The following is a 25,138-nucleotide window of genomic DNA, read 5'->3' as shown; positions in this document are numbered from 1 at the left end:
ATTCCTTCTTTCCTTTGTACTTATTACTTTTCTTTTCATCCTTGTTTTATCAATTTGGGCACCTTATAGCAATGTGACCAACTTCTTCACAAGAAAAGTAGATTAGAGGAATCTTACCTTTGTACTTTCCTCTGCTTTTGGAATATTTCCTTACAAGTAGGGCTTCAACAACTTCAAGATCATTGTCCAAATTTTCTTCCTCTTCTTCTTCACTTCTTGATTGATTGGCCTTTGATTTCTTACTTCTTTTCTTGAGTTAAAGTTTGGCTTCAAATGGAGACTCAATACTTTTGGAACTAGGAACATAGTTGTCATAGTTATCCAACTCAAAGGCTATCAATCTTCCAACTAGAGCATCCAAAGTTATATTGCTATTTGGATCACATATCATCTCTTGAATAGAAAACACTCTAATTGCATAGATAGGAAGAAGGGTTCTAATTACTTTTCTTGCAACTATTTTATCATCAATGTCTCCTCTAGATGCTTTGATTGTACTCACACTTGCTTTGATTTTTTTCACATATTTTGCTATGTTTTCATCTTCTCTCATGTTCATCTGATCAAATTGTCCTCTTAGACTTTCTACATTGGCTTTTCTTACATTTTCATCTCCTCCATAGATGGCTTTCAGTTTGATCCACATATTATAATTTGTAGTGTAAATTTTGACTTCATCAAATTTAGCATAATTAAGAGAAAAAGCAATGTCAATCATCATGATGTTATGATTTTTCTATTCAGCAATATCTTCAACAGATAATGTTCTAGTGGGAGTCTTGTATTCAGTATCAAAATACTTACAACCTAAGTCATTGATAGTTGCTAGATGTAACTTCATAAGTCCTTTCTATGCTGGAAAATTGTCTCGATTCAAATTGGGAATCTCTCTTCTATAATACATCCTAATCTTTAGCTTAGGCCCTTGAAACCTTCTCTGCAAATACTAAAAGCTTTGATACCAACTGTTGTAAATATAAGAGGAGTAATTAAGAGGGAAGGGATGAATTAGTTACCACTAAAATAAATCCTAGATCCCGTAGATGTCAATACAAAACAAACTCTAGAATCAAAATTCTACTAATGCTCGACAAATACATAGAAAAATGTTGTAACTCAGTAAACACTAAAAATGCTCAGCGACTATCTAACATGAAAATCTTAAGATTTTATCTAAAAAAATTTATTACTTTAATTTAAGTGCAAACACATAAGACAAATAACATGAACACATTTGACACCAAGACTTAACCTAGAAACCCAATTGGGGAAAAACACCAATTGCAACTAGTTACTAATTTTCACTCTTCTGAAGTGGGCCCTGTAAGGAGCCAACCTTGTTAAAGGTTACAAAACACACTTTTAGGTGTGTTCCTGTTAGAGGATTTAATCACCTTTTTAGAAGTGACCTTGTTAGAGGTCTTTGGACAATTCAATAGAAACGTCACCTTATTGGAGGATTTACATATTATTGTTAAGTCAACTCTATTAAGAGATTTAGATCACTACTATAGTGGTTAGAGAGTAATCAATGAGATGACCTAATTTTAGATGCAACTAAATTGCTGATTACATATCTCAATTCTAGCTTGTATACTTTATCGAATGTATCTTTTCAGCTTCATAAGGATATTTTTCTTATCCTTTTGATTCACTTCCTCTTAGCTTCATTAAATCTTCAATTATCTTCCATGTATTTCTCTTTCTAATTCTCAACTTGATCTTATATTTATATCTTTCATATTGTCAAGTTGGCTAGAATATAACTTAGAATAGGTAATATTCATCTCCTCAATTAGCTAGAACTAATAGACAATTTAATTGAACTTAATATTCCAAAACAATAAAATCCTTTTTTAGCCAACCCTGCTCGGTAGACACTAACTCAAAATGATTTTCTAGTATTAATGAAGTGAACTTGATCAACACTACATATTCACAAAGTTCCTTTGGTAACCAAGTGAGGTTGGTTAACACTGGTACCATCCAATATTTCCTTCATTAACTGAGTGAGCTCAGTTAACACTCAACTTTCAAAAACTTTCTTTTGATGCCCAAGTGAACTCCGTAGATACTATCTTTTGAACTAAGAAAACTCTGGAATGCTAAGAAGACATAGGAAACTATCTTCAATGCTTGAGTGAGCTTAGCATACACCAACTGGTAATGATATGACATTTTGTGTAATATCAAAGATAATGCACAATTAATCAATTGTTCCAACACTTGCTCGGCCAACTTTTGGCTTGGTTTACTATAAGTAGAGGGTCTTGTGGAGTCTAGAGTCATCCAATTCAATAGGGGGTAGCTAAGAGGAGTGAAGTTTGACAAAGCTAGTAGAAAAGTTTAAGAGAACACATCAAGGTAGTTCTCGAGAGAAAGAGAAGAATGAACCCTATAAGAAGGATAAAAAAATTGTTGAGAATGAACCAAAACTTATTGAAAAAAGGAAAATAATAGGTAGAGGTGCATTTAAGGGTCATTGTTTCAAAGGTGGTGAAGATGGCCAAATAGATTTTGAATGTCCCAATGTTGATAGGAAGGTTGGTGATAAAAGAGTTGTTATGGTGAATGAGAATTCAATGAATGAGCCTAACATAGAAGGGGATAATTTTTTGGTTCAATGAATATTGCTTGGTAAGAAGACATTGGAACCTTATTCGAGGATGAATTTATTTAGGACTAATTGCAAGTGTGCAAGTAAATGCTAGAATATAATTCTAGATATTGATAGTATTGATAACCTAGTTGCTAAGGAGATGGTTCAAAAAATTGGCTTGAAAAGAGTGAAACATCCTTATCCTTTGAGGATCAACTAGTTGCAAGGTGGACATGCTTTAGATGTGAGGGAGTAGTACCTTGTTGATTTTCAGATTGCACAATATGTTGATCAAGTGTTGTGTGATATTGTGGACATGAGTAGTTGTCACATATTACTTGGTAGACCTTGGTAGTATGATTATAGGGGAGTTCATGATTGTGTCAAGAATCTATCTATTATTGAGAAAGGTGGCATGAAATATTCCCTGATTCCTTTCCAAAATGCAAAACTTGGTAGGGAGTACCTGAGTTTTGGTAGCCAAATATAGATGAGGGATTCTTGAGGGGTTAGAGATCAATGTGGAAAGCATACATGCAGTACAAAGAAAATAGATGTGAACAGTCAAAGAAAACATATGATAGTTGTGGGAAAAGATTTGCAGAAGACGAACAAAGACAAGACTATATGAGTTGATCACTTGGAGGATATGTATGTGAAGAACCAGTTTGAGGTTTACATATTGAACCCTGAAGAATGTTTTACCAGCTATTAAGAACCTCTTTTCTTTGCACTTGGGTTGTGTTAGCCCTACTTTTTGATAGGTTAAAAATATTTTTACATGTCTTAGAGCTAGTCTCCATTTCTTGAAGAAGGTTTTTATTCATATGAGCTTCATCATGTTTTACACTAATTTTAAAACCCTAGGTCTTTCTTATGTCTCATATTAATCCTCAAATTTTTTATTTTTCCAACCCTTTCCTTAACATTATCTTTTCCATAGTCCACAAATTTGCAAGAGGTATAGGGTTTTGAATTTTCTAGGTTGCAAAGTAGTAATGTTCCTTTGATTGTAACATCTTTGGTCTTCTTTCAAAGCTTGAAACTATTATTATGATCTAGCTATATGAAGGATTGTGTAACTTTATAAGCTGTATTTGGTCTTCTAAAATTCAAGTTGCAAAGTGGTGATTAGCAGTTAGTTGTAACATCTCTGGCTTCTTTAGACAATCATATTCAAGGTTGTGAAGTTGTGACTTAAGGAAATAAGAGTGAGAGTGCTACATCACTATTGATTTCCTAAAAATGATCTCAATGTAGTGACATTGTGATGCATTGTGTTGTTATGATGTCATGACTTCTCCATAGTTAAGTGTGAAAGGTATAAGGTAGCTGTAAAGTGGCAACATGAATCACAGTGGTTAAGCACAACATCTCCATGATTAATCCCATAGTGTGTTTTTAAGTTGTGAGGTTGCAATGGTCTATAAAATACATTGAGTGGTATGGTCTATTCAAGAAAAGGAAATTTAAGTCATGAAGTAGCGACAAGATATTGTGTGCAACTTTGTAGGGTTAGTTATGAATGGACATGTCAACACATGGATGAATTAGATCAACTAAAAATAGAAGATCAATGGTGGAAAATAATACTTGTCAAATCATGTGGGCCATTCTTCTTGGCAACCACATGTGTTTACATTGTTATGAGCATTGTTAAAGTTTTAAGTTGCAAATTCATGATGAGTTGTAAAATGCATTGAGTTCAACATTGTCGGTTAGACCTCGTAGTTAAAATTAGGCATAACATCTCCATTTTAAAATGAATTAAGCTCCTCGCTGTCATGATGTCATGATGAAGATTTGAAAAGTGTTAAGTGAAGCTTCATGAGTATAAATTTTATTAGTGAAATATAGTTGTGATCTAGAGACATAAGGATGAGTGTGACTTCACAAGATAAATTGTATGGTAAGACCATGAGGTTGCGATGCTATGCTGTAAAGAGAAAATGTTAAGCACACCTTTGCAGGTTCCTCACATGGTTTGCAAATAATACTAGTGAAGTGGGGATTAATTTAGTAGCATGACTATGCAAGGTTATGAAGGACAATAATATTCAAGGTTGTGAAGTTACAACGAAGTCAAAACTATTAGGGTTGGTAGTCAATTGCTACATCTTAATAGTTAAGGGTCACAGTTAAACACTAGTTGCAAAGTGGAGATGAATATAAAAATGAGTAGAGTGTAACTTTATAGAGATAAAAAGGAAGTTTGAGATACATAGTTGTGAGGATGCGACTAGGTTAAAGGAACTGTTAAAAATAACTGTAAGGAATCAAGAAAAATGAAACCAATAAAATAATCCAAGAGAACTTGATGTGAGGAATTTACCATAAATTAAATGAGGAACCTAGTGGAGTAACAAGAATGGAAACAAGAGATTTTGAAAGGGAAAAGCAAAGAAAACCCATTTGTGTAATATTATGAATGGAAGGAAAAAGCCCTAAGAAAGGAAAGAGAAAGAAGGTGGAACAAATAGCTCATTACAATAACATCAAGATGATGTGTAGAAGAAGTATATTAGAATGTGAGAGAGACATCTCTTTTATAGAGATGAGAAAGGAGTTGCATGTGGTTACATGTGTAATTCCCATTTCTATGAATGCCACCATTCATAATAAGTGTGTGCAAAGTGTCAAGATATTCTTGAGGAGGAATAACTATTTTCCTTAAAAAAGGAATTACAAAAAATGAGTTGTCCCTACACATGGACAATAGGACAAGAAAATGACATGTCCTCCACATGTGGACTATAGGACAAACAATATAAGGATACCTTGGTTTATCCCATATAATAAATAAATACAACCAAGAAAATATTACCAATTCTAACATCCCCTTTTAATCTTTACTTGGGGAGATTACATCAAAGGGTATTAAACCCAAATTTTTACAATGAAATTCTAAATAGCAGCAACTTGATCTTTGAAAATATCTTCAATTATGCAAAAGATCTCTTATGAGTGTAGGTAGAACTTCATAGAGCCAAGAGAGAAGTGGATAGGTAATTTGAATGTACACCAAATAATACTATCTTGTATGTGCCTGGATGGATTACTTGAAAAGCATAAACACAAGAAACAAGACAACTATGCACAAGCAATATTTCATCTTATATTAAAATTAGAAATTCTTTTGAATGAGGATAAGAATACTCTTATAGAGAAAGAGAGAGGAAAATAAAACATGTTACCACAAACCAATGGAGATGACCTGATATCTAGATAAATTATATGCTAAAAAAATTATCAACAAGGATAAATTGAGTGTAAAAGCTTGATCAATATTCTCATGAAAGGTATATTATACTAATGCACTAATGACCATAGACAAGGCCAACTAATGATATTTGCATCAATAGGCATCAATCACGTGGATATAGATAGTTCACTTAATGAATCATCCCACTGCAAGTTAATGGGGGTGTCCCTCCATAACATGCATGACTCATGATCTAAGCAATAAAGTATGCATATCATTATTACATTAATATATGAAAATAAAGTAAAAGGAGAGACATGCTGATCAAATCAGTATTATCATGATTTTTGGTATGATACTAAAAAGGAATGGATTATGAGGATTTAACAACATATTGCCTTCAAATTGGATCAAAGCATCTAAATTTGGAGGGAAAACTCCAATAATAACATTCTCTTCATTGAGGAACAAAATGGAACATGGAGGGAAACTCCATATAAATATCATCCTTTCAAAGTGGAATCAATAGAAGCAAATGGAGGGAAACTCCATATAAAATAAGTGCACACCATTATATGATGGAGGGATACTCCACGGGCTAGATAAGGCAACTATGTATCAGTTATACTAAGGGGACCTTCATGATATGAATCAGATATAACTAAGGGGACCCTCATAGTTAACCTTGAAAAATTGGCTCCCTATGCAACTCAAGATAAAAGTACCTTCATATAAATCAATGGTATAAAACCATAAAGTGCCAACATGGGCATAGAATGATGCTATAAAAGCATAAAATTGCAACTATGTGCAAATCAATATATCACAATGAAGGCAAATGTGTAATATAACTCATAATCCAAACAAAATTGAGGTAAATGCAGAGATCCAAGGAAGATCAATGAGAAAGAAACAATATATGGATATCAGGTAGAAAATTACATTGAGGGTAAACATGAGTACTTAATTCATTTTCTAAAGGAATATACCAATATTTGAATCATCATAGTCATCAAAAATTGTATATTTATCTAGGCATATATGTGTGCACCCATATATAATTGAATAAATATATGCAAATGATAAGTCACAATAGACACAATAGTTTGTATATTTATCAGGATATATATGTGCCCCCCACCACCCCCCCCCCCCCCCCAACACACACACACACACACACACACACACACACACACACACACACACACACATCCATGCATGCACACGAACAAATATACCTAAAAAATCATGGTATGAAATCATGAAAATACAATTAAGATCATATCAAAGTCACAAAAAGTCAATGGTCAATGGAATATAATTATTTGAAGTAAAGTACAATCAAATGATAAATCAACATAATTTCTAGGTTTTCAACATACTAAAGAGAAATGCCAAAGATTTTGAGTGAGGATTAGTAGAATTCATAAGATAAGATATCAAACCATATTTGTACTAATTAATTCTCCTAGGTTTAAGTGCACCCATTCTAGTAATTTGTCTCTTTTACTAAGTAATTTTTTAAACCATTTAGTTTTTCTCTTAGGAGGAATAGATTTATCACTAGAAGAATAGTCATGATCTATAAATGCATCATTAGTATCAACATTATCATCATTACCATCATGAGATGAAATAGGAGGAAGAAAAGAAGATACTTGAGGATTAGGGTTTAGAGAAGGTGTAGGGTTTAGAGGAGGTTGGTCCTCCACTACTACAATCTTACTTTCACTAAATTCTTCATTTTGAGCATTGGAAGACTCATGCACATGATTTTCTACAATACAAACATTTCTTGCAATTTGCACTTTGTTACTAATAGGACCATAAGCTTGATAACCTTTTGTATTTTGCATTTTTTCACTCATGCACCTAGTACATGAAATCTTAGATGCAACAATTGGAGGTAAATTTTCAATCATATTAGATGAGATATAATTAGAATTCAAATGACCAAGTCTTTCATGCCCCATATTAAAAGAAATGTTTTTGTCCAAACAGAGTCTTAAAGAGGTCAACCCAGAAAATTTAAATAAGTTATCATGATCTAACTTAGCAATAGAAACAACTTCATTAGTGTTAGGATAAATAAAAAAGCACATGTCCTAATAAAATTCAATTTTATAATCTTGACATAATTTAGCAACAAAAAGTAGATTGCATTTCAAATCAGGAACATAAAGAACATCATGTAATTTTCCATTTGGAACACTAACATTACTAAATCCTTCAACTTTGAAACTATGATTATTAGCTAATTGAATTGGAATATTAGAAGGATCAAGTTGCAAAGAATCAAACACCTCTCTATGAGATGTAACCTATTGAGAAGCACCAATATCAACAATCCATTCTAATTGTTTAGAAACATTGTAACTAACAGTAAAAGCATGATGAGATGGATGAGAGTTTTGATTATTGTTATTGATAGGTTGCTTATCTTTTTGCTTTTTAAAACAATTATTTGTTACATGACCATCTTTTCCACAATAAGTATAGTGGTTTTTTATATTATATTGATTAGGATGTGTATTATTACAATTTGTGTTTTGATTATTATTATGATTAAAATTATTGTTGGTGTAAATACGTATTTACTATTTACACTTAAGTTTACTTAGGTTAATGCATTATTTTATTATTTTGTGAGACACTTAGGAGTTTGCACACCTTTTTGAGTTTTCATGTTGACAACACAAAAGTACACAACTATATTTTAGCACATGGTGTCTATAACACCAATTTGTGTCTCACACCCTTGTAAGCTTATCCTCTCATCACCGTGCTTACTTCCATGCTTAATGGAGGATAACCCATATCTGGTGAACATGTGCCTAGTTGTATGACTTATCATGATGTTGATTATGAGGTATTCTAGATGTATCTCAAAGGCCTTTATATATAGGCACTCCTAGTGCACTTTAACAATGCATATTGAATAAATATATTGTCATTCTAATCATACTCTCTCTTTTTGGTCTACAGTTGTGCTTGTGCTTGAGTTCTTAGTTCCTAGGTGAATTTTTTCATTAGGCAAATTCTTACATGGTATCAGAGCTTGGAGATTTTCTCATCGCATAGTCATTTGAGACCATTGTTGCTACAACACCTTAGCCTAAATCCAGAGTACTATAGAAATTAGAAGTGTCTAGAGCTAGATCTAACCTCGCCATTGCATCTGGAACACTAAATTAGTGAAGATCAACTATAAACTTGGCTACCTTGGTCCAAAGTCGACCATGAGGCAAACTTTTTTTGCAAATCAAAACCAAGAGGCCTTGATTTACAGTTCGAGTATGGTCATTTTTTGTAGATTTAATTAATTTCTTGGATCTACATTTTTTTTCTCTGTAATTTTTCGTCAAAATTCTCAAAAAAAAATTGTGCCCTTTGGGCACCTAGTAGAGAAAATTGGAAAAAAAAAATTGCCCTTTGGACACCCAGCAGAGAAATATTTTTTAGCAAAATTGGGCAATGACACCCTGGCTCTACCATTTGGAGGTATTATTTATCATAGGAATTTATTATTTAATTAAGAAGGCTTCAAATTTGACTATAACATAGTTGAGGGTATAGTTGAAGGTCATACCATTATACGAATTCAACAAATACATAGAGGGCATTGCCGAAAATCCAGCTAGCAAATATACCACCAATGGCCCACAACTCCCACCGGTGGGTGGTTAAGAATACCATGGTAGAAATTCACTTTATTTTCATGCCCGCAGCCTTCACTATTTAAAAAAGCCACAGTGCCTTCCCACATCAAATGTGGGATCTTTTCAAATAATCTCCACAATGCATTAAGCAACCTCCAGCTACTATGTTTGAAGATTCGGCATCCCTGATTCACAAAATTTCATTTGGTGCCCATGCTTAAAATTTTTGGCCCGACTATGAAATCTTTGGCTACATATTCAATCTCCTGCCCACGTTTTATTCCTACCCACATGTTGACCTGTGAATATGGCCATGTGAACCAATAGTGTTCTGCCACATGGATCGTCAGTCCCCTATGACAGTTACATGGCAGTGCAAAGACATATTTCAGTGATGTCATTTGGAAATTCTAGATCGTAGCATTGAATTTAGCCCACAAACACATTTGCACATACATGGACTGTACCTCCTCTGCCATGTGGATTCATCCCATTGCACACTGAAACTGCCACATTGCCATGTGGAATCTAGCCATGTGAAAAAAATTTGCACAATTAGCACCACATCCTTGGCAACCTCGAAGACATTTCATTGTATGATTTTTTGCCACATGTACTTGTCCATACGGCCACATCATCTAACATACAAGCAGGGGGCCATTATTTTGTTGATGTGAGCCAATCACTAGGTTAAATTTGATGGCCATTTGACCATAAAACTGAATCATTTTATAATTTCTATTACACCCATTTGACCATCAAATTTAATCACACAATTTTCCTACCAAACCCCTCTCTAGATTGCTTTTCAATTTGGTAGCCTAACTTTGTGAGCCCATAACTTGGACATCTAGACTCTGATTCAGGTGCAATTTTTTTTGAAATTGGGTAAAATTTCTGGAATTTTCTAGTGGTGGTGTTCTTTTTTGGTTTTGGTGCAAGGCTTTTACAAAAATTGCATTTTTTGGTGATTGTACCTGCATAATCCTACATTTTGCAACTTCAAATGCTCCATATGGGCACATCTGTTTAGTTTTTCAAGTTCTATTTTTTTTGAAAGTGTGTATTTTTTCATCTACTTTCCAGATCTGAAGTCAAATTCTAGGGTTGTGTGGACTAAAATCTCACTTTCAGAATTAGGCCTTTTTTTGCATTGTAAAGCTTTGATTACTTTTAAAAATTGTTGTATATCTGAGCTACAGTGCTTAGTGATAGATTTGTGCCTCATAAGGTAGTTGTAAAAGAAAAATTAGAAAGTCCACTTTGTTCATTTTGACAAGTGGCCCATTATACACGCACTACTTATAAAGTGCCAAAAGCATCTTTTTTGGGGGGGTCTTTTGATTGAGTGAAAATGGGTGGTGTGTACTATGTTCTTGTGGCTCTCTTTTGTTCTCTTTTCATTTTTTTTATTATGAGTTTTAAATGTCCTTCTCTAACTTCATGCAACTATTCTACATGGAAAGATATTGCATGGAGTAGATTAATGGAAAAAGGATATAGTCTTTATGTTGATGGTACAATTACCAAACCTATTGATGTTAAAGAACTCATTAATTGGCAAGCTCAAGATTGACAGGCTTTAGGAGTTATCAGGAATTGTGTTCATAGAGATCTCTTGTTTCACATTGCCAGTTGTAAAGAATCCAAAGCAGATTGGGATAAACTTGAATCATTATATGATAAGGTGGATGAAGAAAAGGGATTTCAGATTGAGGATGATCTACTTCTTCTAGATTTGAAGAACTTTAACACAATTCAAGATTACATCACTAAAGCAAATGAGTATAGGGCACTTCTTAAAGATTGTGGAAATCCCATGAAGGATGAAAAGTTGATTCATCACATCTTGAAGAGGCTACCTTTAGAGTACACTTCCTTTGTTTTGAGTTTTAATACTCATAGGTTGACCATGGGATCTTCTTACCAGAAGCCTTCATTTGATGCATTTGCAGAAATGTTGATTGTTGAATAATCTCACTTGATGGATTTAGGACTTCTCAAGTCATCAAATACCAAAGCCTTAGTGGTTAGTGATGAACACCAATCAAGTCAAGGAGGGAAAAGAAACAACAATAAGAAGCAATGGAAGCAAAAAATACAATCTGAGACACAACAATCCTCCTCACAACAAGGCAGTTCTTCTTCCAACAAGAAGAGAAGTAATGAAAAGAAGGACAATTTTTTTTGCGCATACTACAAAAAGTCAAATCATGGCGATCATCATTGCAAAACTAAAAGAATCGATGAGTTAGAAAATCTACTCAAGAAGAACATGATTCAAGTGCTAGGTACTTCCAAGGATTCTACTCTAAACTCTTCAAAGGGTAAAGGGAAAGCACTTATGGAAAACATAATTTCTTCTTCAGAATGGATACTTGACTCTGGTGCCTCTTACCATATGGGTTCTTCATAGGGAGATTTTTCTTCATTGAAACAATCAAAGGTACCACACATCTTCATGGGAGATGATACTAAAATGGAAGTTGAAGGGAAAGGACATGTGGAAATGGACAATGGGGAATTCAAAGATATTATCTACATTCCAAGCCTTAGTTCCAATCTCCTCTCACTTTACCAAATCACTCACCTTGGAGATGGTCACAAAGTTGATTTCCTTCCCGATTTAGTGATGGTGCACAGTCTAAGAGATGGATTCATTGGCTGTAGTGGGGAAAGTCAATGATGACAAGGGGCTTTATTCCTTCTCCCACTTTGTGCCTAAGTCTCCTTCTCAAGCCTTGTTAACTCACTCTACTTCACAAATCACATGATGGCATAAGTTGTTTGGTCACCTTGACTTTCGCTCTCTTTAGCAACTTTTCTCAAAACATATGGTCAATGGTCTACCTAATGTCAACTTTTCTAAGGGAGAATGTTCATCATGTTCAGTGGATATGAATCTCAAGGAGAAGTATGATAAAATAAAGTCTTTACGAGCACCAGTTGTTCTCTAGTTTGTTCACATGTTTTTAGTAGGACCCTTTCCAATGACTTTAGTTAGCCGAGGCAGCTACATCCTCACATTTGTTGATGACTTTTCAAGATTCACTTGGGTCTACTTCCTTCATCACAAGAGTGAAGTGGTTCATAAGCTTCAAGACTTCAAGACTCATGTTGATCACAAATCAAGGAAAGCCATCAAGGTACTACGAGTGGACAATGAGAACAGATATATAAACAAAAGACTTAAGGATTTGTATAGACTTGAGGGGATTGATCTTCAAAATCCACCAGCATTCAATCCACACAAGATAGATGTTGCAGCTATGAGGATTAGGACTCTCAAAACCATGACAAGTTGCATGATAAAAGCCAAGTCTCTTGATCCTACATTAGAAGTTGAAGCCATTAGTAGTGCCACTCACATACTTAATAAGTCTCCTCATAATGCCTTAGATAGGAAGACTCCTTTTGAGGCATGGTGGGGCAGAAAACCAGTTGTGAGTCACTTTAGGGTCCGTTTGGTTCCTGGAAGATGACAGGAATTGGATTTTTCAAAAGTCAAGTTTGAAAATTTGTGCGTTTGTTTCAAAATTTGCAAAATGGAATTAGCATACGTGACTTCCAATTTTGCCTCAAAACCAAGTTTTGTGACTTCTTAAAAAAAGTAGGAATTGAAAATCAAAACCTAGTTTTGTTTTTTAAGGAGTGTAAAAACAATAGATTGGACCACTTTTTGAAATTTACCTTCAACTCCAAGCTTACGCATAAAAATGTGTGTTCACATGCATCTTTCGAGTGAAACAAAAGGTTTCAGTAAAATCTCAAAAATTGGAATGAAGATATACAAAACCTTGATTTGGCTAAACCAAGGTTTGTACAAATTTGAGTTTTTAAAATTCCACGAACCAAACGGACCCTTAGAGTCTTTGGTTGTCTAGCATGGGCAAACCTATCTTCCAAGGATTGCAAGGCACCAGCACCTAGGCCTGGTACTTTCATCAGTTATGAAGACAATGCTAAGGCATATAGACTTATGGATCTAGAGACTCATGAGATTTTTGTGGAGAAGAATGTACACTTTGAGGAAAGTTCACCTATCTTATCTTCTAATCCTCTGTGCACTTCATACATTGTGGAAATTGATAGCGACAGTAGTGATAGTGCTTCAATAGATTCAGACATGTGGGGTTCTATTGAGAGTTGCAATGAGTAGTCACATCATCAGTCTAGTCCACATGCTTGCATTGCCAAAGGTCTAGCATAGCATGGTACATCTGGTCTTCTAGCTCTAGCTTTCATTGACTTGGGAAATAGACTTGAGGACTTACATCACTTTGATAAAGGTGATCCTTCTACAGTTGTTGCAAGGGCTCTCTCTGACCCTCATGCCATTCTCTACATGATCAATCTTCACAGGTTGGAATGATTATGGATACATATGAATAGCAGTTGTCAGAGGTCTCTTTGTCATTTGAGGAGACAAATGGTTCATTGGAATAGGTTCAATAGACATCCTTGCCAAATCTGCATTCATTCTTTTTAGCACAGTTGGAAGGGGTGAGCATCAGTATCAGCACAGGGATACTTGAGTAGGTTTCAGGACTAGCTTACATCTTCAGGATTGTACCTTTTCCAAGGTTTCTTCCAAAGGGAAGAAAAATCATCCAGCACTCTTGGACTAGCTTCTTCATTGGAGCGGCTTTCACTAATAGGCATTCTTCATTTGGGGGGGGGGGGGAGACTACCTTATCTCTCTTCCTCTTCTTTCTTATGGGGGGCCCTTTTTCCTCTTATGAGGGTTTGTCTCTCTCCTTCTTCACTTTTGTATATACTAGATGTATGCCATAATGGGGGGGGTCTTGATTACTCCATCCATCCATGCATCCCTATTCATCTCTCTTTTTGGGGGAGGGTTTTTCCCATGAGGTTTTCCCTCTTTCTCTGCTTTATGAGAGATTGCATTTTCATTATGTACATGGGTACCTAACATGGCCTTGTAGCTAGGACCCATCCTACATTTCATCCTAATTTTTGTAAGCTTAAGGGCATTCCCCTAAGTTGCACTTAAGGGGGAGGTGTTGGTGTAAATACGTATTTACTATTTACACTTACTTAAGTTTACTTAGGTTAATGCATTACTTTATTATTTACATTATTTTATTATTTTATTTTGTGACACTTAGGAGTTTGCACACCTTTTTGAGTTGTCATGTTGACAACATAGAAGTACGCAACTATATTTTAGCACATGGTTTCTACAACACTAATTTGCATGTCACACCCTTGTAGGCTTATCCTCTCATCACCGCACTTACTTTCGTGCTTAATGGAGGATAATCAATATCTAGTGGACATGTGCCTAGTTGTATGACTTATCATGATGCTGATTACAAGGCATTCTAGATGTATCTCAGAGGACTTTATATACAAGCACTCCTAGTGTACTTTGACAATGCATATTGAATGAATATATCATCATTTTGATCATACTCTCTCTTTCTGGTCTACAGTTGTGCTTGTGTTTGAGTTCTTAGTTCTTGGGTGAATTTTTCCCTTAGGAAAATTCTTACAATTATGATTATTGTGATTATTATTGAGATTATTATTATTAAAATTTTGATTATTATGAGCATTGGGAGAATTATTATTAGAAGATTTGAAATTTGGATTTTGACTTTTAGAAACAAAGGCATGTTCATTAGATCTAAGAGTATCAAATTGCAACAACTTAGTTTCCTCTTGACATAACAAATTTTGAAAAATACTATAAGTTAATTGAGTAGACAAAGTAGGAATAGCAAGTTGAGAATGAACATTAGCAATAAATTTTTGAAATTGCCTAGGAAGACATTTCTTTAAAATAATGATAATCAATCAAATATTAGTGAGAGTAATGCCTAGACCAATTAGTTGACTTTTAATATAATCAAATTTAAGTAGAAATTCATCCATAGATTTAAAATCAGTATACCTTAAGTCTTCCAAATTGTCTTGTAATTGAATCTTGCATGATTTAGATGGTATGTCATATGTTTCCTTCAAAATATCCCAAGCTTCATGGGCAATAGTGCAGTGAGCAATTAAAACATAAAAATCTAGGTTAAGTGATATACCAATAAGGCCAAGTGCTTCTTCATTATTAGTATTCCATGCATTTTTTCATCTTGTGTTGTCGAGGCACCGGGAACTAAAGAAGGGTCAGTAGCAACATCTAAAATATGCTTAAATCAAAAAATGAAGGAAACATGAGTTTTCTAATTTGAATTATTTAATTTAATCTCAGGAATTAAAGTCAACATAATTACAAAAATAGAAAGCTGAAAAAAAAAATTTTGAAAAAGTTTGAAATACTTTATTAGAAAATATATTTTACAATAATTGAATAAAATATATTTGTTAAAATAAATTTTATAATATTTATTTATTTATTTTTAAATCCTTAATTCAAACAAACTTCAATATTTTGAAAAAAAAACAACAATATTTCAAAATTTTGACAAAAACTTTAAGACAAAATTAAAAGGTATTGAAGAATTTTTTTTTTATAATATAAACGATTTTATCATATAATTTTACTTGCAAAGGTTTATTTAAACAAAATATTTTGAAACAAAAGATTTATTTATTTAAAGTAGTTTAATTAAAAACAACTATTTAGAAAATCAAAGTTCTAACTTTTTACTATTATAAAAAGAATAAATTATGAAAGCACCTTTTGAGTGATACAAAAAGTTTGTTTATTTTTAAAAGAAAGAAACTTTCTTTTTTCCTTACAATCACTTGCCTCCTTTAAAAGGATGGAGAGAATAGTTTTTTTAAGTATATAAATAAATGACACATCAATTTTTCTAAAAAAGAAAAACAAACATATGAAACAAAATGGCTAATAAAAAACAAATTGAAAGACAAGCATAATGGAAGTACTCATATGCATATAAAGTGCAGCAATACGTGTATCTTTTAAATTATTATGAAGCCTTTTAAAGTTTAAAAAATGGAGAATAAAATATGAAATGTTTTCCTTATGAAAAGAAAAAGAAACCGCAAAGTAATCAGAGTTGACAGAGAATAAAGAGCAGAATAAAAAAAATAGTTAGGTAATGATTAATAAGACTGATTAAAAAGAAATGCTAAAAATAAAATGAAGATAAATTAATGGAATGTAGTGAAATAGATGAGAAACCTCATAGAGGAGTAATAAGAATGGGAGGTTGCAAGTAAGGAGAAGATATGAAATGGTAAAAAAAAATTGAAGTGATTAGTGCAGGGTGAGAAACAAAGAAGAACAATTTGTCAGAATATTCATGAGAATAATAATGATGCAAATGGATTGAGAATAAATTGAGTAGCAAACACTAGGACAGTGTTGATGTGCAATGGAACATGTTGATATTTTGAAATGTGTTGATGCAAAGAATGAGAGCGGGCTATAAACTACAAGTTGTAACACCCCGCCAAGGGATCCAAAAGAATTAACATAAATTTTTTACTAAGTTTGCTAACATTTTTATTTTGAAGTAAGAAAGAATAACATGCTCATCAAACACATAGTAGCAGAAGCAATAACATTCAATCAACTAAAACATACATAATAGGTTACATTTCTTAAGGATCCCATGACATTGAATTACATTTAAATTTAACTAATACTAACTCTAACAACTACCACATCCATATGAAAGAATAATAGAAAGTCCAAAGTCCATAATATACATTCGTTCTGAATGCCTCTTGGCAAATTAATTTGGAATGCTCAATCATTCACTATACATGTCACAGGGTATGAAAGGCTAAAACAATAAACATATGTAGAAATAAAGATACATCATCCTCCTGAAATCCATGATACAAAGTACAGTAAAAATAAATGAAACCAATAACATACATGATACATCCATCCATCATAAAAGACATAAACATCTAACATGAAATGTAACCATCCATCATAAAAACACAACTAACTAAGTGTGTGGTTCCTCCCAATTGTCAATAGCATCATATGACCATCGTGAGCCCTAGCCATCCCTCACACTTAACATCCCAATTCATCGATAAGATCATCGATACTATAGTAATAGGGATGTCACAACTAAACATACTACAATATAATCATAAGGAAACCTAACATACAAGAATACAACATAAGATGATCCTACAAGTAGATAACATCACCTATCACATGCTAATCATCAATATAAAGAAATATATTACTAAATAACATCACCTAATCATGATAAACAAGCATCCCAAGAAGCTCCAGCCATGGTGACTACGGATGGATCTCAATAGTAAGAGTAAAAAGAACTACCACATGATCGTGTGGAACCTAAATGGCCCACTCCCACTGTGCTGAGGAGATAGTCTCAAGTCCCAAATAGGATATCAAATCACATAACACAAATACTCTCTAAGTCAAGGAAATCCTAAAAGTATACTAACTCAAAGGTTCCAACACATAGATCAACATCTAGACCCAGAGGCACACAAAGACTCGTAGGAAACCTACTATGTAAGTGGGAAAGTGTCATTGCATGAATCACCTAGAAGTTACCTTGGTAGTTAGCTTAGGACTCAAGGGCCCCTAGTGATCCCTATGCAGCCACTAGTATCCTCTCATACTGACAAGGCATACTATGGAATGCAAGGTCGCAACCAAGTGTTCTCTCTACTCCCATCCTAGTCTATACTAGCACTCGAGGCATGGGCAAGAACATACAATTATCTTATTAGGTTCATTTTAATCCCCATTTAGTGTAATGTTTTCACTTATTAAACAACTTACAATGAGTAGCCACTTAGGGCCCCGATTGCCATTGCAAGCCACTTCCCAACACTACGAGTAGATAACCTACCCTAGGCTCATAAAATCACAAATCAATAATCATAGTAAAATCACCTCAATCCTATACAAGTGATTGGAAACCATCAACATAATCCACAATAATCACATGAGTTTTCAATGAGCAACTGGAAAGCATCGAATGATAAATCACAATATCCATTGGTTCTCAACGAGCAACCAAAATGTATTCCAAAATAATATTGATCAACGACTCAAAATGATAAGTCAAACATGTCATAACATGACATCACCAAGATCAAATCAAACACTTCAGTTCCATCAAGGCAACTGGAAAGTAATCTCAAGTATAACTGATCGACGACTCAAAAATGGTTAAGTCAAGTATCTTATATACATACCCTTAGCTTCACACAAGAAGACTAGGAAGCAATAACAAACAGTAAATGCAAACATGTCATAGAGCATACTTAATCACATTGCCATGGTTGGGATGAAAAGATCGAGATCAATTCAGCATGACATCACAATCACATAACCCCTGAGCCTCTAGTAACATCCTAAAACTGGTCAACACTAAGTTCAAACCCCAAAACCCCAAGGCATAGACAACACATAGAAAGTAGGATAAACTCACAATTCAATTTGATTTGAAATCACATAGTTGAGTTAAACAGTAAGGTAAAATTTCCAATTTTTGTTTTAGTGTAAGTTTTCAAGTAAATAGTTTTTCGCAGTTTCACCCTTACAATTAACCCATTCTTATTTTTAAATAACTTACAAAGTTACCCCTATTTGGTTTGACGTCAGTCTTCTAAATAATCCCAAGATAAATATTTATTTAAATTAATAAAATAAGGCTTGTTGATTTCCAAAGAAAATAATCTACAATTCTATTAAAATCAATATTATAATAATTTAATAAATTTAAAACTTTAAGTAAACAACTTCCCTTATTAATTGATCCTAACTAAATCATGTTTTAATTAAATTAATTAATAAAGTCTATAACTCACATCTATGATTCCAAAACATTTTAATAATAACTTAATTAAGACTTAATTAATTATTATTAAAATTTAAGTCACTTAAATAAATCATTAATATTAATTGTTTATTTAAATATAACTTAAATTATTACTAAACAGATATTAGATTAATTATTAATCTAATGTCTAATAATTATTTATTGACTTTTTTTAAATTAAAAACTCTAATATTTAATATATTTTAAATAACATTTAATACATATTAAATATCATATAAATTAATTAATACATATATTAATAAATAAATTTATATAAACTAAACTTAACATAAATTAATAATTTAATAAACAAAAAAATAAATTAAAAATAATAAATTAAAACATGTGTTTTTAAAAGGCCCATTGGCCTGTCCGCTCACGCGGCTTGGCAGCAGCTCTACTACTACCGTAGTAGAGTACATAGCATTCAACAGTAGGGACTGCTACATAAACCAGTGTGGTGGTGAGGAGAAGGTAAGTGGAGATGGGGTGGGGTTAAACCCCCCCTCCCAAAGTATATCTTTTTAAATACAATTTTTTATATAATTTTTTTTAAATATAATTTATATTTATATAAAATCATTTTTGGTATAAAAATACCTCTTTCCCCAAAGTTGTATATATATATACATTTTTAAATAATTGATTTCATTTTAAATTATAACAAAACAATAACCCCCGTACCCAATAATAATTAATTAATATATATTTGTTTTAAATATATATTTTTTGGTAATATTTACAAATTTAGACTGATAGGAAAAATACTTTTAACCATACAAATTTATAATATTAAAAAAAAAAAAAAAAAATTGTTTTCAACCCTTCCCAAATCAATTACTAAATTCTTTAATCTACAAAAATGAGGGTTTTCTGATTACTTTTCCAATCTCTACGCATGTAGAAGACATTGGCTAGCATTTAACAATTTACAACATTGAAATGTTTAAGTACTCATCACAGAGAAATTTGAATTCACAATCCATAGGCACAAAGAAGATAGGGAAGGAAAATTTGCATAATAATTAGTGATCCAAAACACAAGACCCTACCTGAACCTAATGCTAATACGCAACCACTCAAAGATTATGAGAGAAATTGCTTCCATCCAAAATATTCTCTCTGTCAACTTTCCCAAAAATTTGCTTCCAAAATTCATCTCCCCCAAAAATGAACCCTCTCATTGAGATAAAGGGTTCTCTCCTTAAATTGGGGCACTAATTGTGCATTCACCCAAGAGAACTCCTTGCTCACAACCCTTAACTCAATATTAACTTTTATTAATCTTTCTTTATCTTGCATTAATCTTTTTCATGCACGTTAAAAGAATTATTAAATAACTTTATTAAATTCACTTGTTTTATCTTTTAATTAATTTCTTATATTTTAATCTCATGCATAAATCATACAATCTAACAACTTTTAAAAATTTAATATATTTTCACTTTTAAATTTATTTTTGAAACTTAATTGATAAAATATCTATTAACTTAAATAATAATAATATTTAGCATTTATTTAAAAATGAACTCTAAATATGTTATTATTAAATTAAATAAATATTATCACATTTTAAATTTAAACTATAACTTTTATCTTCAAATTTAATTCCTTTTATTCAATTAATTTCTTAATTAATTACATATTAAAATATCATAATAATTTTTCATTAAATTAAATCATTAATTTATTATTTTAATTAGACTTGATTAATAGAAAATTCACCAAAGACTCATAAAACAACATATGAAAACTCATCAAAGAAAAACACATACAAAATCAAACTAAAGGGTTATAATTACGAATTAACATCATCCGATGCATTCGAAGGGTACATGACTCAGATACTTGTCCTAATTATCAATTAGGACAAATGGCTTAAGGGTTTAGGATTTAGACTTAAGAATTTATCTCCCCTCTCTTACCATTCAGATAGTGCGATAGGGTACACTCATCCTGGCAATTCGGAGAAGTCGATACTTGGTACCTACAACCTACATAAAAACCACACATGTACAAACACAATATATACTAAGCTAAACAGGAAATGGTAGGAAGTGGTGCATCATGTAGATCCTGACAAGCAGGTGACTACAACTCCATTCCTTGACCACACTAGAAATACCATATAGAAAGAAATCAAACATGCACACCATACACATGCAGTATGGGATAAGTATCCATAAGAAAACACATATAATCAACCATCTAACTAATCATCATCAATAATTACAAACACTATGATAATCATCATGCATATATGAAATATAGAGTACCAAATAATTTTATCGTAAATCAACTGAATTTGACACAATATCTGATAATTTGAAAGTAATGCTACTAAATCTCAAGTGTAAACTAGCCTAAAAGAGTCTAGCATTGATAATAGAAATGTGAGCTAGAGGCAGGCACTACACAAGTTGCCTAAGCAATAACAGAGGAAGAGCAAAATAGAGAGGAGTTGTTATTGAGGTGAGACAATAATGGCGAGACAAGATTGAAGTTTGGGAGTTGGGTGCCAAGATACAAGTGCTAATTTGGTTGAAAAATAGACAGAAGATATTATAAATGTTTTATAAGAAAATGAGAATCAAAGAGAAGGAAGACATAAGGGTTTATAGAAACAAAAAAAAAAAATTTAATGTGAAGGGAAGGATAGCAGCATACTAAATCTTTCCCAAAGAACAAGAATCTACTGATGAAAAAAGAGAAAATTAAATAAAATTAATATAGATTATATTTAAAATACAGAGATATATTTATTTCTAGATTTGAGCATTAATAGAACTTGCAACTAAAATAAAGTAATTAGATTTGTGATAAAAGAACTCTTTCGCAGTAAACCTTCCAAAGAGGGTTAGAACAAAAAAAAAACTTTTAAAAAAAATACAACAAAAGAATATAATGAAGCTAATGCCTCTCCTCCTCTCAAAAAATAGTCTCTAATGTGGTAACCTTCATACAAACTGAAAACAAAGATTAGAAAGCTCTGATACCATGTAAGAAATCAAGAAAAATGAAACTAATAAAATAATCCAAGAGAGTTTGATGTGAGGAATTTACCATAAACAAAATGAGGAACTCAATGGAGCAACAAGAATGGAGACAAGAGATTTTGAAAGGGGAAAGCAATTAAAACCACTTGTGTAATATTATGAATGGAAGGCAAAAGCCCTAAGAAAGGAGAGAGAAAGAAGGTGGAGCAAATAGCTCATTACAATAACATCAACATGATGTGTAGAATGTCATGCCCAAACTTCTACAAAGCCAAAAGCACATCTAACAATTTTTTTATATTTTATATTTTAATATGTTTATGTTTGCAATTTAGTCGTATGACTTGATGTTTAATTTGATAAGGATTACACTTGCATTAGGTTGGGAGTATGCTTGAATGATAACTGTTAGGGTTGAAAGTGCATAAGTTACATTCTAAGGTTATAAATTACGATGGAGATTCGGACATTGTCCGACTGTTCTAAATTTTGATTTAGATAAGTAAGGTATATATTCTTAATTTTGTTAGTCAATTTAACTCCTTCATAAGTTATGTCCAAATTAAGGAGATATAGTTATATTGTTCTTAACCTAGTGTATATCGTGTTTCAATTACTTCCAAATTGCACCCTTAATTATTGTTACATATGTCTATTAACTAGCGGCTAATCCTTGGATGAATATGGTGATTCATTAGCTTCAATATCGAGGTTAGATCTCAAATGTACTTACTTAATTAAGCCCTAACCAACATGAGTTCTCCACATGTGAAACTTTGATTATAGTTTCTTTTCAACTCTCTTCTAAACCATAATTTATTAAGGAATTCATTATCCCCTATGTTACCCCCTTTAAACCTTAACCCAAAACTTTGAACAATAAAACTATTCTCATTTTAAAATGTTTTTTTTTACCTATATCCCTATTGCCTTTCCTAAGCACCCCTAACAAATTTTAATCCCCACAATGACACATTAACACTCCAAAAAAAAAAATCTCCTAAAAATTATTCTAAACTAACATACATTTTTACTTTACTTAACATATAACTATGATCTCTCTTTGTTTATTGTCTCCAATACAACATTTCCTAACTCTACTTTTTCCTAATTCCCCATCTATCCTAACATACTTTCCTTTTCACAAAAAAAATAAAAATAAAAAAATTCAAACTTTAAAACTAACCTAACCTACCCTATCCCTACCCCCTAAAACCTACTCCCTTACCCTTCTCCCAACGCCCCCCTTTCCCTCTCTCTTCCCACGTGGGAAGTAGGAGGGAAGGGTGGCATGCCTAAAAGGCTTCCCCCTTCATTAAACGTCCCCAGCTAAACTTGGTAAAACTGCCAAGGAAGTATGGGGAGATTTGACCCCACTTCCCTTCCACTTGCTTGGTAATAAAAATTTTATGATTGAGACTTCTAACATGCTTTAAAAGCCCTAGTCGCCTCCTTCATAGGGGTTAATATATTATTATTATTTTTATGTTTCATATCAATTATTTTATTATTGTTTGGCTATCCAGGTACATACTCATGATCATATATATATAGTTCTTGGGGCCATCATTATCATGATAGTTGACTTATATGTTTTTATATTGCTAATGGAAAAATATGATTATTTTATTCTGATATCATTATTTTATTGACTGTGTTTTTGGGGAGAGTTTTTTTTTTGGATTACCATACATTTTCTAACAAGTGGATACACACCTACAGGCTTCATTTTTTTGGAGTTAATTTTTTTTTTTGCTTAGTTTTCTTTATACATTCTCTATGGCTATTTATATTTGGGTTGATGGAATTGAACATTGTATAATGCATTACAATACCTATTCATTATAGAAATATAATGTATTACACATAACAACTAGCATAATACTATCAAAATCTATTACAAGATACTCTAATATGAAATGAAATTCTTTTTCTTGCAATTCCATGAACATCAAGTATTCAATTTACATTGTTGACATCCATTTCACGACTACAACTAAATATGGATACATTAACTATTGAATTTTCCTATTCTACATCCATATGTATGATTCAATTTTGAACATAAAATGCATTTATCCTATCTATGAGATTGGAGGATAATAGGTTGACAAGAGATAGTTTTTCTTCATCTTACTAGTGTCAACAATGATACTCACTTCTTTTCTTCAATACATTCATGTTCAAGAAAATGAAATAGCAATGTCAACAGAATGAAATTCTCTTTCATGTCCCTTTCAAGCATTACATACAACACATTCATCAAACATGAACATAGGGTGGTGAAATCAATATATCAAAATTTACACAATGGAAATACCTTTTCACAATGCCTAGATGACTCACAACTTCTTCATTGACAAATGAAATAGAATAAAGATAACATTCGGACAATACAATATGATCACATAAGAAGGTGGAGTTCCCTATATTCAATACAAATACAATAGTTTCTTCTTCTCCCTTGCAATGGAAAGAATTACATGAGCTCCAAGTTTCCAAGATCATCAAGTAAAACCTGAGAGAGAGAGAGATGGTGAACCATGGAGGCTCACCGCCCAACCTAGGCTTCAAGGAGGCCACCCCTGAGCTTGGGGAAACAAGGCACAAATGGTTGCACACCTTTACATTCACATATCATGCAAAACTATAACAACACAACTCAATACAACACAATACAACCCATCCCAAGGCTTGCACATAGAATCTACCATAGAATCAAGATATAGGGTGAAGGTGGGCTCTCTTTATGAGGAGAATTTCAAATTCATGAATCAAATATATTCACATATTCTCATAAGTAACATACCCTTTCAAGGCTTAAAAATGTCTTCCCTCATCAGACACCTCCTTATACCTCCAAAGAATGGAAGTAACCATGAAGTCCATACTCCATTGAAAAACATCAA

Source organism: Cupressus sempervirens, chromosome 1 (genome assembly GCF_028749045.1).
Source record: "Cupressus sempervirens isolate cs-2001-9-10 chromosome 1, ASM2874904v1, whole genome shotgun sequence".
Classification (NCBI taxonomy): Eukaryota; Viridiplantae; Streptophyta; class Pinopsida; order Cupressales; family Cupressaceae; genus Cupressus; species Cupressus sempervirens.
The sequence above is the reverse complement of the archived record's forward strand: the minus strand, read 5'-3'. Positions refer to the sequence as shown.